Source organism: Pteropus medius, unplaced genomic scaffold (assembly GCF_902729225.1).
Source record: "Pteropus medius unplaced genomic scaffold, Ma_sr-lr_union100, whole genome shotgun sequence".
Taxonomy (NCBI): domain Eukaryota; kingdom Metazoa; phylum Chordata; class Mammalia; order Chiroptera; family Pteropodidae; genus Pteropus; species Pteropus medius.
Window position 1 is genome coordinate 4,842,951 of NW_024344240.1, and position 16,715 is coordinate 4,859,665.

The 16,715-nt window shown below is 37.5% G+C and overlaps 1 pseudogene; it reads right to left on the reverse strand.

Annotated features, from left to right (window-relative positions):
• Positions 1-8,768: 8,768 nt before the first annotated feature.
• LOC120607545 (uncharacterized) lies at positions 8,769-8,887 on the reverse strand (annotated as a pseudogene).
• Between the last annotated feature and the right edge of the window lie 7,828 nt (positions 8,888-16,715).

A 16,715-nucleotide genomic window follows, 5' to 3' on the forward strand; every position in this document is an offset into this window, starting at 1 on the left:
CACACACACGAACATGCGCACGCGCGCACACACACACATACACACACACACACACACACAGAGTCATCTGCTTATGTCATTTGGTTGGAAGTTGACTTGGTTGTGCTGGTCTACCTTAAGCACTATTCTACTACTAATGAGAGTATCAACTCATTTCCTGATCTTTTGCTCTTTACCTCAGGGAGGCAAACATTTTAATATAATCTTGGTTGGTTATTTTCTATAAAAAATAGTCATGGTTTTAAAACATTCAGATTTCATTTCTTTAAATATATTTGTTGTTGGATTTAGCTCAGAATATGCACTATGATTATTAATTCAACATCTGTTCAGAAATATCAATATTGTGTTTTATTGAATGATATTTTCAGTTGGCCCTTGCACAATAGGAGGGAGACACTGAAGTCATGTGATCATAGTAGCCTATTAATTAATTTTTAAAGAATCTTATGCATGATCAAGGAATTTACCCAAGGGTAAATACTAGGATGTAAAAGATTAGCTTCTGACTGACAAGGCTCAGGGTCATTTATATCTCTCTCTGTTTAGAGGTTTTTACTGACCTCGCTGGTTCAAAGCAATCCTTTGAGGCACAGTATTTATTGTCTCTGCCACTTCCTGGTCATTTATATGCTGCCCTTGAGAGTTGTCAACTTTTCATGTTGGTGTTTTTGGCCCAACTAAGTGATAAGCTCCTTGAAGGTGGATCCCTAATAAGTTCCTTCTCTTGTATGTCTTATGATGTCCAGATGAATTCTTTACATAAAATAGATGCTCAAAAATATTAATTGGTTGAAACTGTCAATAACTTTTGATCACAGAATCCCTTAGTGTAAAATCTTACCAGTAAACTATACTTTCTTTTATTATGTTCTCAGGCACACACACACACACACACACACACGCACATGAGCACACATATCTTTTTTGTTTTCATGTCAGACATCTTTGCTGACACATTAGATTTTGTGAATCCTTATTTTGCCAGTTCACATGTGACACAGTATCTCCAACTGCCACCTAAAAGGACGTCTCAGAGGGTCACGAACAGCATGTGTCGGCGTCACAGCTCTCTTGCCTTTTCTGTTTTGCAGGACTGTACTTTTAGGGATGTTTTTCTTCTCACAGCAAGACACAGAGGAAGTTCAAAAATACATCTATAAATGTACTTCTCAGAAGACATCTTGGCATATAGAATTACTGATTGGAAGCAGGCGTCTCTACTGACTTCAAGACTATCCTGATTAGATGTCGTTATTTCCTTTGTGGCTTAAAGAACCGTATATTAATCTGAATTTGAAACCATTGGCTCCAACCTCTTTTTAAGTTGCTAGAAATTGCTAACCACTAGCTTAGTAACAAGGGGAGAGCTAAATTCATCATTGTTTTTTTTTGAGGTTGCACAATAAATGAAACTTCAGAAACAAAAGATAAATTTGGCTCATGTTGTACTGACTGACAGACGTTGCTCAAACCAGTGACATCAGGAAAAATACAGTGGCAATAAGATGATAAACCAAGGTTGTGACTGAATGTGTAACTTCACAACAGAGAAAAATCCCTTATGGAGTCAGACCAGAGCCCCCGTAAGCATTCAGAGTAGGGTCTCTCTATTTGTTGTTATTTTAAAAAATGAAGATATGTTGGCTTTTTAAAGATCTAATTATTAAGCAAGGTCTTTGACATTCTGAAAGAAAAAAATCTTATCACAATGTCTCAAAGAAATAGATTTTTCTAAGACCATTTCATAAGGCAATTTTATAACTTCATTGAAATCGACAGCCTGCACTTAGTGTGAAGTGTGTATTTTAGTGGACTAAATCATTCTAAGTTAGATTCATAATCTTTAAGGTCTAATGCTATGCCTTTAAAACAGCTGTTTCATTTCACTGAAAAAGACTGCAATACAAGTGTTTTATATGTTTTAAATGCAGCAGGATTGTCTGCTGTTTAGTCATTTATTCTTTTGACAGTGATGAGAAGAGAGCTGCCTGCTTCATTGCTAGAGGAGCCTCAGGAAGCACTGATGATCTTATTGGTTCTTATGTCTGGAATATTGCCAACTGACAGGATAGACTGTGTTAAGCTTGAAATGTGAACTCTAAAAATGTTTTAATGGGAAGCATTATAATGATCTCAATTTCATAAAATGCTACTTCCTCTCCATTTTCCAATAACAGACCAATCCCTCAGTCTTTCTCTAGCCACGCTCTCACCGGCACCTCTGAAAAGCTTGCACAAAACGGGCACAAGGACTGGAATTCATTTAAATGGAGTCGTATGTAAAAGTTGCACCCATTTATTTTGTCACTAAGATGGCTGGTGAATGAAATAGTGGCGAAGTAAGAAGTAAAAATAGTGTAAAGCTGAATTTTGGCACTTATGTAAGAGTTGGCATCTGTTTAGACCATATGAGTGGCTTAATCTTTGTGAGGATTATACGTAGAGTTTAGAGGGGAATGCGTTTTTTGTAAGTAAACAGAAACAAAGAGGGCTCTAACTGTTAAATATTCTAAATTTTTATGTAATGAGAGTGGTCTTGGATATCTGGAGTAAATAGGAATAGAGGCTCGTACACACTTAAATGAGTTGGTTCAGCACACAGCCGTCTTGAGTGCTATTAGGAGATAACCATCATACGATTGTCTGTGGGTATGAGCTTGTTTGTTTTGTTTGTTCATTTGTTTGTTGCTTTTTGTTTTATAGCCCACATATGAGTGAAATCATATGGATCTTGTCCTTTTTCATCTACCTTATTTCACTTAGCATGCTACCCTCAAAATCTACCCCAGTTGTTGCAAATGGCAATATTTCATGTATTTTATGGCTGAGTAATATTCTATTGTACATATACAGCACATCTTCTTTATCCATTCATCTTTCAAAGGATACAAGTTGTTTCTATGTCTTGGCTATTGTGACTAATGCTGCAATAACCTAGAAGAAAGGGGGTTGGGAGAGAACAAACAGGGCAAGGAGGACCAAATATATGGTGATGGAAAGAAACTGGACTTTGGGTGATGAGCGCATAACCAAATACACGGATGTTGTATTATAAGATTGTACACCTAAAATTTATACAAAGTTATTAACCAAAGTTACTGTAATACATTTAATTTTAATTTAAAAAGGAGATAGCACTGTATTTTGTGCCGGGGTATAAAGATCAATTAAACAGATTTCCTCTCATAAGAAGCCAGTGACAAATGTAGTCAAAATGCTATTTTCTAATTGTATAGATGTACTTTCTTCAAATCCATAATTAGATATCACCTTTCAGACCTTACACACACACACACACACACACACACACACACACACACACACATATATTTCTAGCATTTTCTAAATGGTTATATTTTTTATTCGAAACTCAGTGCGCAAATGGCTATATAAAGACAAATGAACATCCAATCGGAGGTTTTAGATATTTTAAGTTCAGCATGATAGTAATTTCATTCTTGTCACGATGATCTTTTCCTTAGTATCATCACTCTTATTTTCTCCATTTCCAGCTATTTTCATAACTCCAATGCAATAGTCTAGGAACTGCATCTAAGACTGCTGACTCACGAAGGTGGTAATTTTTCAAAAGTACAAGTGTTACCTCAGAGACTATACACTGCTCTCTGGCTTGAACTGTGCACTTGGGAACTCATGTAGAAAAACCCAAATTGGTGCAAAAAAACTGCTTTAGGCACAATAATGATGGATCACAAAAATTCTGGTTGTAAGAAAGACTAATGATTTGCAGTCAAGGGAAGGGTCACCTGTAAGCAAGACCATTTCGGTTTGATATGATGTAGTAAGCTGGACATTAGCAATATGCATCGCATAACTCCCAGGAATGCAGGATGTTATACTATTAAAATCTCTAATTCTAAGGATTTAACATTTGAATAACTTAATTGGTTGATGATGGACTAAAAGCGGGTACACAAACAGAAGGGGCCAGTAAACTAAAATCACCTGACAGTGAACTTCTCAGCTTTCCAGCTTGGCATGAATTTAACATTCTCAACTCCAGGTAAGCACGTGGAAGTCCACTTTTCTTGTTGCCTGTCATTTAGGCTGGCGATTCCCAAACTTTTGAGTATGAAGACTCCCCAGTTGCTAGAGGTGGTACTGTTAACTGTTCAGTCTGGAGGTCCTACCCGGTAGAGACATCCTGGATTTGAGGGTTTCGTGTGCTAGTTCTGTGGCCGTCGGGTGGAGGCCTGTGGGGAATGAGAGGAGCAACGACCTGCAGCCAGCGTGCCATTCTCCCGCCTTACCTTTTGACGATAAATTGAAATTGGATTTTTCCTAAATTCCAAGAATATGTAGGAAAAAACCCAACATGATTCAGGGAGAGACAGTTTAGGGTCTAAGAATTACCCGGATATTATCTGGGAAGGGAATAGAGGGAGAGATCATTGTCATGTATAAGATAAAACATAGCAAGGCCTAGATACCAGTTGCCCTTACTCATCTTGGAAGTTATCAATTGTTAAAGCTCCTGTAATATTTGACATAAATATGGCAAGGGAATTAGGATTTCCATTTTAAAAGGTTGAAGTACAGTTGATAGTAATGTGTCCCAGTAGCTCTTCCTTCATCTCGCTCCCCTTTGAGAGTTTCTTAGCAGGATCACTTATAAAAATTCATGTGACTTCCCCTTTCCCTCTCTTCCTTTCTTCGTTCTGAGCACCTACTAGCTCAGGATTTCTCAGAATAAAGGGAAACGAAAAGCAGAGTCAAATGTATAAGCAACCTAAACATAAAACATTCTTAAACTAAAAGAAGAAAATAGAATGGTCTGTCTTTCCATCTCTTGGATTTGTAAAAAATTTCTTCAATAAATAAGCAGAAAGGACAAAAAAAACTATATCAAAACCAAGAACTTTCATAGAGCAATGTAATACTAACAACAACAACAATAATAGTAATTGCTAGGCACTAATATACATGTATCAACCCAATCAATAAGGTGGGTTCAAATACTGTTCTAGTCTCACAGATGAGAATTATAAAACACATAGATATTAAGTATCTTTTTCAAGATCACATAGTTCATACATGGCAAACACCATAAACAAGATTAAAAGACAAGCAACAGGTTAACGAAAGACATTTATAGATTGTGTAACAAAGATTTGTTTTTCAGACTATATAAAGGACACCTAGAATTAAATAAGAAAAAAGACTGGCCAATTTGAAAAGGGGCCAAGCAATTTAAAGGCAATGAAATCCAAATGTCTACTATGCATATGAAAAGATGCTCAACTTTACTGGCTATGGGAAAATGCAAATGAAACCAGTAATGAGATGGCAGTTTTTATCTATCATGTAGGCATAAATGAACATATCTGGCAATATCAAGCCTTTGTAAAGACATTTTAGAGACTATACTTTCATATACTGTCAGGTGGGAGTAGACGGTGGCACAGCAACTTTGGGTGCATCCAATAAAAATAAAAACAAGCATACCCTAATTCTTAATAATACCGCTTCAGGGAATAGTCATCCAGAGCTACACTGGTAAACGTCAGTGGTGTGCTGGTAAATATTTAATGAGTGGCTTTCTGGTTGAGGGACAGGGAGTTTGATTTGTAGGTTTGCCGTTCTCTATAGTGTAAATGCTCCCACCATGGTGGGAGCTGCCAACATAGCATCACTGAAGGCAGAGTAAGAAATATGTGCATTGTCGGCTTCCACGAGTCATTGGAGCCCAGATCAGTGCACAGCTGCGAGACATCTCGGCACCCGAGCACGAGAGACACGAGCGAGCATGTTCACTGAAGTTCGTTGGCAGCAGAAAACATTTAAAATAAACTAAATATCCATTAATAGATGAATGAACATACAACTTGTGATGATTTGTGATAAGGGTACACTGCAGCAAAAAGCAATAAATTATCTCTACATATATTACTGTAGAACTCTATCTGTCCATATTGGGATAGTTCTCAAAACATAATGTGGAATGATACAAATTACACAACAATACTATTATATCATTCTATAATATAAAAACACATGCAATATAATAATGGATTTTAAATTCTCCCTATATCTATCTATCTATCTATGAAATAGAAGGCTATATATCAAAGTAGAAAAATGGACTAGAAGGCTACATATCAGCATTATACTCTCCTTTGGAGTGTGGAAGGAGGTAATGACGTGGGGCAAAAGGTGCGGTGATAATTAAAGGCTGTATTAGTAATATCTGTAATATTACTTCTCACAATATCTGCTCTTAGCCTCTTTGAATTGTGTGTGGAAAAACTCTAAAAAGTTCTTATTTCTTTAATCTATAAATTTGTCAGTTGAAGGAGCATCCTTCTTAATAGCAGCTTTTCCGGAACCAAAGGAACATTGCCACATTAAATATGCATATCAATGATAAGACTTATCTCAACTTTAGGAACATTAAAATGTTTATTCAGGTGTGCTCAAAATGAAGGAATATGGTAATTCAGCTGACTGGGAGAGTTTAGCAGCTGTCAAGCATACATTTCATTACTTTTTGATAATAGATATGTGATGTTTCGAAATAACACAATACTTATTAATACATCCAAAGGTTTATTAACCATTCAACATTTGAAATAAATATCAATGATTGTATGTACATAGGACCTACGGTTGACGTGAAGCTATTAATCTATCAGAGCCTTCCAGAAACTGCCAATCTCAACCACTTGGAAAATAGGCGGCAAAGCAGAAGTAAGTAAAAATGCCTCTGAGTGGCAAATTCCACATGCTTTGTCACAGGACATATGACTTTCCCAATAAAATTGTATGGAAAGTAAGAGAAAAAATGGAAAATGGCACTGGGGAGAAATGATGGCCTGTGACAGCAATGAGAAGTGACAGCAGCCTGAGAGACAGAGCACCATAAAAGCCAGCAGCAGGGGTCATTTAGCATAAGTGCGAACCATCCTTTGCATCGCAATGACTCTGGAAGCTTTCAAAAGTACAACATCTTTTTATGCCTTTATTTCTTGTTTACTCGTTTTGTGGAGCACAGACAGCGGAATAACCAAGGTTTTTAATGTTGCCTTAGACTCATCAAGAAAATGCAAATTTTTCTTCAGTGTGCTCAGAGATGCAGGATTTAGAAATATTTTTCTAAAGTCTTGGCTTAATGTAGAATGCTCTCTGAAAATGCCAGGGAAATGAGACATCACTTTATTTAAAAAGAGTTCATATTTATACATATTCTATGCCATCCTGCTTCCTTTTGAGAAGTAAGCATTTTTAAACAAGCGATGTAACATTTTCCCCACAAGATTTCATTTTTTTGTTTTCAAAGAGTTTTCATCTTAGTTCTGTAATATTCTTTTTAGTTAGGAGATTCTGGAATTGTTATCAGCCCTCACATGATAAAAGGTCTGGGCGGTGGATTGAAAACCTTGAAATGACTTGCTGGGTGACCGACCATATGGGGAGTCATTCCCAGAGCCAGAAATAAAGACTAGGTTTCCCCAAGGCTAGTCCCCTTTCATTCTTTCTGTACTCGCGTGTCAAAATACTCAAGGCCATGCAGACTTCTTTTAGGGAGTCTATCTGATCCAGTCTGAGAAATGGTGTCAACAGGGTCCCTTTATGCTACTATGTGGGATACTGTAGCTACTTTCCAGCGCCCACAGGAAGAGGATGCTGCTCCCTGAAGAGACCCTTTGCTCTCTGGAAAAACTGAGAAGTAATGACATTAAAAAAAAAAAAGTCCCCAATGTAGTCACTTTCAGCCTTGAGAAGGGCAAAATGTGACAAATGTAACATAAAAAGAAAGAAATGGAACTCTAGGAAGCCGACGATCAAATCGAAATTTCCGTCTTGGGAAGTGGGGATTGAAATTACCCTGCTATGGGGGTAGGATTGCCAGAGAAAATATAGGACTCCCAAATATAACAGTTGGCACTTATACTTAAAATTCTCATTGTTTATCTAAAATTCGAATTTATCCAGACACCTTGTACTGCTATTTGCTAAATCTGGAGACGTTACTTTAGGGACTTACTTTCCCTCCCAATCAACCCTCGCGTGCCTGAATGGCAGAGCAGAGCCTTGCGAGAGAAACGCCCTTCTTCATCTGGTGAAACGTGTAGGAAGAAGAAAATCATCCGCGTCTTCCTCTTCATCTTTTGATGTAGAAGTTCTTATGCCAAGCGAGTCCTAGAAAACATTCACTTTTGCTTGCTCTGGGCTGCTGCCCTGTCCCAGGATGTTGGAATTCCTCTCTGTTAACCATTATATCTTTAATAAAATAAACTGTCCTTTTAGACGCCTGAGAATTTTCCGAGCCTTGTCAAACAGTGAAAGGTATCAAAAATTGTGCGATTGCTATTTGCTTTTCCCAAGCAGAACAATAACACCCATTCTGCACTTATTTGCATTCATATACATATTTATATTCATAATTCCAAGTGAAAGATAGATGAATTCATATTTATATGAATTCATCTATCTTTCACTTGGAATTATGCTTTCAATACAAATCAGTAAAATGCTAATCTTGGAGCATAGATTTACTCAGCAGCTACTGTATGCCCAATGCTGATGAGGTTTGAGACGTGGAGATAGGACAGGCATGTTCTGTGTCATCATAGACATTGTAGTGTCATGCAGGTGGGTCAAACAATTTACAAACTTCACTATAATGTGTGATTAATAATATGATGGGGGAGTGCAAGATGTTTTTGGTTAGAAAATCATTTGGGCCTTCTGTGTGATTAAACTACATTTTTATTTTCATTTATTTATTTTATTATTATTATTTATGCCTACAGCACCTGGTCTTCCTAGGTGGTCTCCCATCCAAGTACTAACCAGTCCCAAACCTGCTTAGCTTCCGAGATCAGACAGGATTGGGCTCAGTCAGAGTGCCATGGCTGTAGACCATTGATAGTGGCTCCACTAGAGCCTGAACCTAGAACCTTCTGCATGTAAAGCAGACTTGCTAACCACTACACCACATCATAAAATGCATTTTTGTCTAGCATTTAAGGAGCTCTTAAACATTCATCCTTTGCACTTCTATGAAGAATCCTCTAATACTGGGCAGTGGGAATTCAGCATGCAAGTCACTATCTTAAGGCCATGTGGAGGGTGCTATCTGGGTGCTTATGTTTGAACCGCAACTCACCCTTAGATTACTAATGAAATTATTTTAGGAATTAAGACAAATATGGTAGAAAATAACTTTCTTCTTTATAATCTAGCAAAAGGAAAACAAGTCTAGGAATAAAGATCCAGTCGAGATTTTGGAGAAGGCAGTTTAATTAAAAAGCCCAAGTTAATTGTGGGGCTCCAAGGAAGAAGTGTGTGTGTGTGTGCCTGCGTCATTCTGAGGTAGAGTGAGGTCTGAAGAGTATAACGTGCTTATGTTATTTACTCTGCTTCGTAGGCTCCATCTTGCATGGGGATTGTCTTCTAGCACAACGCAGTGATCCCTCAGAGTGGAGAGAAAAATAGGACCAATGAAAAGGTATCTTGTCACTATAGTTAAGTAAAACATACCCGTAACTAGTATTTGGTATATTCATGGTCAATTTGTTGGAGTCTGGCTCACATCAGCATGTATAATTCTGAATCATTGTCTAAGAATCCCTTTTCTTTTAATCAGTGAAACAAGAGTTTGATTGACTGCTGAAAGACTGAGTTGAGTATACCTCCAACAAGCCCCTCCCAATTGATCTATGTTGAAAAGAAACCAGCGGTCTGCAGAAACAAACAACAGCCAGAAATGTAAAATTAGGGCTGTAAGTCAGTTTTCATCTAGACTCATTAGGCTGAAACCATTTTAGGTCATTTCTAATTATAATAAAGAGTTACATGATCATTTCTGTACTAGAATCTTATAAAATGAGAAAATATCATTATTACAAAATGGATTTATTTCTTAATTCCATTTCCTAAACACACCACTTCAATACCTGAGCAATATTTTCTATGTGCGACAGCTTTTAATTGCAAAAGTTGAAGAAGATCTGATTAAGCTGGAATTTTTTAAAAAATACTTGTTAACTTAAAACTAGTAAAATCCTTTTATAAACACACACATTGTGTAGTTAAAAGCTTATTATAAGGAAATCATATTCTGCAGAGATGAAAAAGCTTTTTCCTGAGTGCGCATTATTAGAAAGTATTCCACAAGGGCAGAGATTTTTTGTTTTGTCTATTTTGATCACTGCTTTATCCTCAATATGTAGAGCAGTGACTAGCACAACGCATAAAAGACACTCAATAAATGCTCGTTGAATAATTTCTTAAGTAAAAAATGAAAAGATGTACTTGGGAAAAGGAGATGAAAGATAAGTGGCCTCTCTTTTCTTCCCTTCCTTGCTCTCTTTTTTATCTCTGTATTTAATAAATATCTCACAATGACACACATGCACACATACATTTTTCGTCTACGCATTTAAGTAAGTGACTATGACATATCAGTTCGGGTCCTAAGCTCTAGGGAGATAACAGTGAAGTAGATGAATATTATCTCTGGCTTCTGCAACCTCAACTAGTTTAAATCACTCTGTGCATTAGATGAATATGTGTCTCCAAGATATAGGTAACTGTGATCTGGAGATAAAAAGGTTGATGGCACATAAATACGTCCTAGCACCTGAGTAGGGCTTCCATGGCAATCAGTGAACAAAAGAGTGTTTTCATGTGTGCAAAGATATGAAAATGATTTTATTACGTGGCACTTTTTATTTTTTCTCAGCGGTGTTCGTTGTCCTTAACTGTTGTTTCCTTGTTGTATTCAAGTTATTTCTTATTTTGACCTCAATTCATCTGCTAAGTCTTCTCCCCATCTCCTTAAACTCTAGGTACTGTACCCCTAAAAGTTTCTACTAATTATTCTGTGAATACGTCTTGCTAAATCTTCTCATTTTATTGTGTAACATTTGCATGTGTAAGATATATGTATAACGTATGCATGTGCATTTTGAAGCAGAGCAATGAAATGAACACTGTGATTCTCCTCCTCTCCCCCAACTCTGGGCTAGGACATTTCCACGGCTTCTACCTGTGTGTTGCTTTTTAATTCCTCTTCTCAGCTTTTGCTCATACTCTCTATCCCTGCCTGGAATGCCACTCTTCATGCACTCACCCTTCAGCCTTCAGAGCTCTTGTCAGATTCTATATCCTGCATGAAGCTTTTCTCACACAGCAGGTCACTTCCCCTTCCCTGAGTTCTTATAGCACCTGTGTCCCGTGCTGCTCTTTGGGCATTTGAGTAATGGCTGCCTCTGTCATGTGGTGCCTTCCCTGTGCTTTGTTCACCAACTAGATAGCAAGAGCTTCACAGATAAGGACTTCCCTTCTCCCATTGCACTTGCATTGCACTTAATAGATGCTTGACAGTTGCCGCTACCCTAGGCGAAAAATTCCATTGTCAAATAAAAGATATGGTGAAGACAACCATGAACGGGATCTCGAAACTTGTGTTTAATTCCAGATCTCTGATCCTGGCCAGGTGTGACTCAGGCAGTGTACTAACTCCTCTTTGGTACTTCCTGATCACACACACACACACACACACACACACACGGTTCATGGATTGTTGTGAAAATTAAATGAGATAATACGCCCGAAAATCTGCATAGATTGGTTTTTAATGTTTGCTTATCTGACTTATGTGGGCTACATTCAAAGAGGTCCAAATATCCTTACTCAGCAGTACATTCAAGATTTCGTTGGTGACATAGAGAAACACATTCTATGACATGTGGAACAGCCTTGAGCTCCTGAGCAGGCATATTTCATCTAATGATATCTTTAAAAATTTTGAATTATGGAGCTCATATTCTCTAAATCACCTTGGGGTGCTAGGGATCTCCATTTTAGGTTAATTGAACCACATAATTTAAATAATTAATAAGTTGAGCAAATTAACTAGGTCTGGTTCAGACCTTTGCAGTTTCTAGTCAGGTGACCAAAAACAACAGAGATAGAATTCCAAGGAAAGGATCGAAATTAAGTATCAATTATGAGAAACGCAGTCTAAACGTAGATGACTCCTACACATTACATTCATTATATAAAATGTAAGTACATTAGGAAATACAATTCCTTCTAAAACAGTAGTCCCCAACCTTTTTGGCATCAGAGACAGGTGTTCCCATGAGAATCTAATACCTGATGATCTGAGGTGGAGCTGAGGCAGTGATGCTAGCTCTGGGAGTGGCTGCAAATACAGATGAAGCTTTGGTAGCATGCCTACAGCTCACCTCCTGCTCTGTGGCCCGGTTCCTAACAGGCCAGGGACTGGTATCCATCCAAAGCCTGGGGTTTGGGGACCCCTATTCTAAAACATCTGAAACAGAGCTCGTGTTTACATATCCACAAGTAATTATTACTAGCATTCAAAAAATTTTGTTTGTATTTCAAAATCTTTGAGCTGAAATGATAGATTCTTATCCATCATATCAGTTTTCAAATGAGGAAATTGAAGCCCAAGAGGTTTCTGTGGCTCATCCAATGGTACCAGTTTAGTTAATACTGAGCCTGGGCTGGATCCCAATTGTCTTAAATCTGAACCCTGGGTTCCTTTCCGTAAGATCCTGCTGCTCTCTCATTAATTAATTAATTAATTAATTAATTATAATCATTTCAAACAACTTTATAAAGTTACTGAATATCTTTTGCATATGACCAGCGAAAACCAGATTTGCTGTGTTGGGAGAGGTCTGAGGAGTTGGAACTTGAACTTCCTTTTCTGTCTTAAGTAGTAGCAGCCAAGACACTTTCACATAACCCAGGGCACTGCAGAGCAAGGTAAGAGGTCTGTTTCGGTGGTTTTTTTTTTTTCTTTCTTTTTCTTTTAATAGTAGTAGATATTAATACACATTTTCCCCCAGTTTTATTGGGAAATAATTTAAAATAGCATGTCCTCTGATAACGTCATTTTGTTAAAACCTTGATGAGATGTCGTAGGAACTTAACTCTTCTTTATATCGATTAACTATGGTAAAATTGGTTTTATTATATGTCATTTGCCTTAAAGTCACAGAACTTATCAATGTACAGTGAGAACTTACTGTACATCTCTGTGTAAGTTTAAGGTGTACAACATGATGGTCTGATTTACATATATTGTAAGATAATTATCACAATAGGTTTAGTTAACATCCATCCTCTCATATAGATACAATAAGAAGAACATAAAAAATTTTTTCTTGTGATGAGAACTCTTAGCATCTACTCTCTTAACAACTTTCCTATATATCATACAGCAGAGTTAACTATAGCCATTGCGTCGTACATTATATCCTTAATATTTATTTATCTTATAATTGGAAGTTTGTACCTTTTGACCACCTTCCAATTCCCCATCACCCAACCCCCTACCTCTGGTAACCACCAGTCTGTTCTCTGTATCTATAAGCTTTGTGTTGTTTATTTATTTTTTAGACTCCACATATAAGGGAGATCATACAGTACTTGCATCTCTCTATCTGACTTATTTCACTTAGCATAATGCCTCCAAGGTCCATCTATGTTGTTGCAAAAACATATTCTTTAAAACAGATTGCAGGTTAGGGTAAAGATAATGTTTTTCTATATCTAGGTACATTTGGTCACTTAGGAAAATGGAACAAGAAAATTATTGACTAAAAACTAAACACAGTACGTCTGGCATTATATGTGTTATATATATATATATACACACACACACACACATATATATATAATATATATATATATATATGTCAGCACATCTCATCTGTAATTTAAACACTTCCTTTCTAATGCTGAATTCTTGCTAGTTATGGCAGATTGTATGCACATTAACAATATTTTCTAATAGCAATTGAAACCCTGAAGGAGTAACAACGGAATGGAGAGTTTACTTAGTCTTTATATATGTTGCTATCAAGACTGCTCCACAAAATAAAGTGTAGCATTTTTATGCATTTGAATGTGCAGCATTAATTCGCTGCTTGTCAGAAGACATTTTTTGTGTCCTGATGCGTTATCACTTCAGTTCCATCTTTCCAGAAAGACGCTGTTTGTATTAGAAGCCATTGAGAGTTAGAAGTCAGCAAAGTAAGTCATACACTCTCGGGGTGGACCAGTTGTGTATATGTATCTAACTGTTTTAATTCTCTGAATCGAAGCCTTGTACCCAGGTGCTCCTTCAAATGGCAGAAGAAAGCATTATGAGAAGACAATGTCACATTGCTCTTTCTTCTTTTATTTCTCTTTCGGATCTTTATTTTGTTAAATAATCTAATCCTTACTTGGGATTAGTGTATCATGTTAACTGACAGCTTTATATTGCAATGCAGGAAAGAAACAAAACAAAACAAAACAAAACAAAACCCTTGATACTAAGACATTTTAGAGGACAGAAGAGGAAAATGACTTCCACAGTATACTATTTTCAATTTTGGAAAGCAGCAGGATTCATGTATTTATTTATTTATTCAACGAATATTTACTGAATGTCAAGTATGTACCATTTACTGAACCAAGCCCTGGGGGTCTAAAAATATATTTAGTGAGAGCTATGATAGAGAGGAAGAAATACACATAATTAAAATACTTGCAGTTGATCACAACTGGGGGCAACAGGGTGCACATACGGCTTTGTGAACATCAGCGGAGCCTTAGAAAGAGAGAATTTCAGAGAGAAGCTAACATTTGAATAGGGTCTTTAAATGTGAGAAATACTTTGCTATAAGTAAGGCCATGGTCAAAATTCAAGCTTAAGCGGGCACATAGATGTTCTGAGGGCCTGCGAAGCCTCCTAGGAGCAGCTCAACGACTGGAAGAAAGGTTGAGGATACACCTTGGTGAATAGCAGCTGCAGGTGTACCACATATTTGGGGTTATGGAGTAAGGATCTACATGGACTTGTAGGAGGTGGAATAAATGATCTGATGTAATAAAATATGTTGTAAGTAACTCAATTGTCCATCCACAAATGAAAGGATAAACAAAATGTGGTACAATGAATAATAAATAATACAGGAATAAAATTCTAATTGAGGATTTTTTACTCAATTCCAATGTGGGGAGGTGTTCCCTGCACCACCAAAAATTCTCAGACGCCATCTAGGTGTCCTATTATTTAACTCGATTCTGATGCTACCTAACCAAAGGTAGCATCAAGTCACACAGGTTACGGGCTCAGTGCCACAGACTTCCCTCTACTTCAGATGCCAATCACAAGTCTGGGTTGTTATATGTGCTTCTGACCGACTACAGATTGGCGGTTCCATGATCCCCAGTTTGGGTTTGATTAATTTGCTAGAGCGGCTTACAGAACTCAGAAAATCTGTTTACTCTCTAGATTACCATTTTTTTTTTTAATAAAGAATATTAAGGAATATAAATCAACAGCCAGATGAAGAGATATCTAGGGCAAGATATGAAGACAGTGTTCAGATCTTCCATACCTTGTTAGAGCATACCACTCACCCTGTATCTCCATGTGTTCAGCCACCTGGAAGCTCTCTGAAGCCCATCCACTCAGGTTTCTATGGGGGCTTCCTTCCATAGGCATGATTGCTTAAGTCATTGACCTTTGGTTATTAAACTTTATATCCAACCCGCCTCCTCCCCAGAGGTCAGGGTGGTTGAGATGGAAAGTTCCAGTACTCTAATCACATGGTTTGTTCCTCACGTGACAACCCCCACCCTTAGGTGACCTATGGGCATTCTAAAAGTCACCTCATTAACACAACAAAAGGCACTTTTATTGCTCTCTACACTGAGGAAATTCTGAGGGTTTTAAGAGCTCTGTGCCAGACAGTGAGCTCTGTACAGTGATCCTCTACCTGCCTTGCTCAGTGCTCCCAACTGTTTTGCTCTAGAAAGCATGGAATGAATGGTTTAAGAAGTTAGGGTATTTTGCTGATGGGATAAAATTTCAAACTTTAGTCCATTTTCTATGCAAGAAAATTTCAAGCCTCTTGCTCTCTCATATCACCTCAAACATCCCCTCCGACTCTGGGCTTGTCTGTCCATTTCTGGATCTTTGGTTCCACTCTAACGTCAACAGTGTAGTATGTCATATTAAAATAAATGAGTACTGGTCATTTCCTAATATGTCATCCACTAACTGCTAAAATAGAGTGCTTTTATTCTTGTTCTATTTGATCTTTTTCTTTTATTTGAAAAAAAAAAAAAGAACAGAACAAACAAAAAGTCTTTTCAGCTTTGGAAAGAAGGCATAGTAAACAGAATTCTATTATGAGAAACCCACCAGAACGTTGGTAGAATTCATTCATTTGTTAGATATTTGTCGAGCACCAAGTAAAAGCGGGCTGGTGGTCCCACTAATGAGCAAGTCCTAAGTACCTACCCTCACAGGGCTTCCCCTGTGGGCAGGGTGGGCTCCCTAGAAAGAGAGCTTGAAGTGAGACTATGTGAAAGTGATGGATAAGTAGATATTTAAGACATTTTAAAACAAATAAATATCACCTGAGGGACGTGAGTAAGAACCTTAGAGAAGAAATCCGTATTTTCAGGTTGTGATCTAGGCTCTAAGGTAATTAAGGAGAGGATCAAGGTAGTGAATGGGGTGGGAACTAATGGGCTAGGTAGGCAGGGACAGACTTCAAAATCCAAATATATTTACCATGGATTTTTCCCAAATAGGAAGAGGTTATTGTCTTTTGCTCTGGTGGGTGGGACCTGAAACAGCTCCAGTGCATAGCACCAGCCTTCTTGGGAGAGGACGAGGCTGTTGCAAGACCCTCTCATCTCCTGGGGGA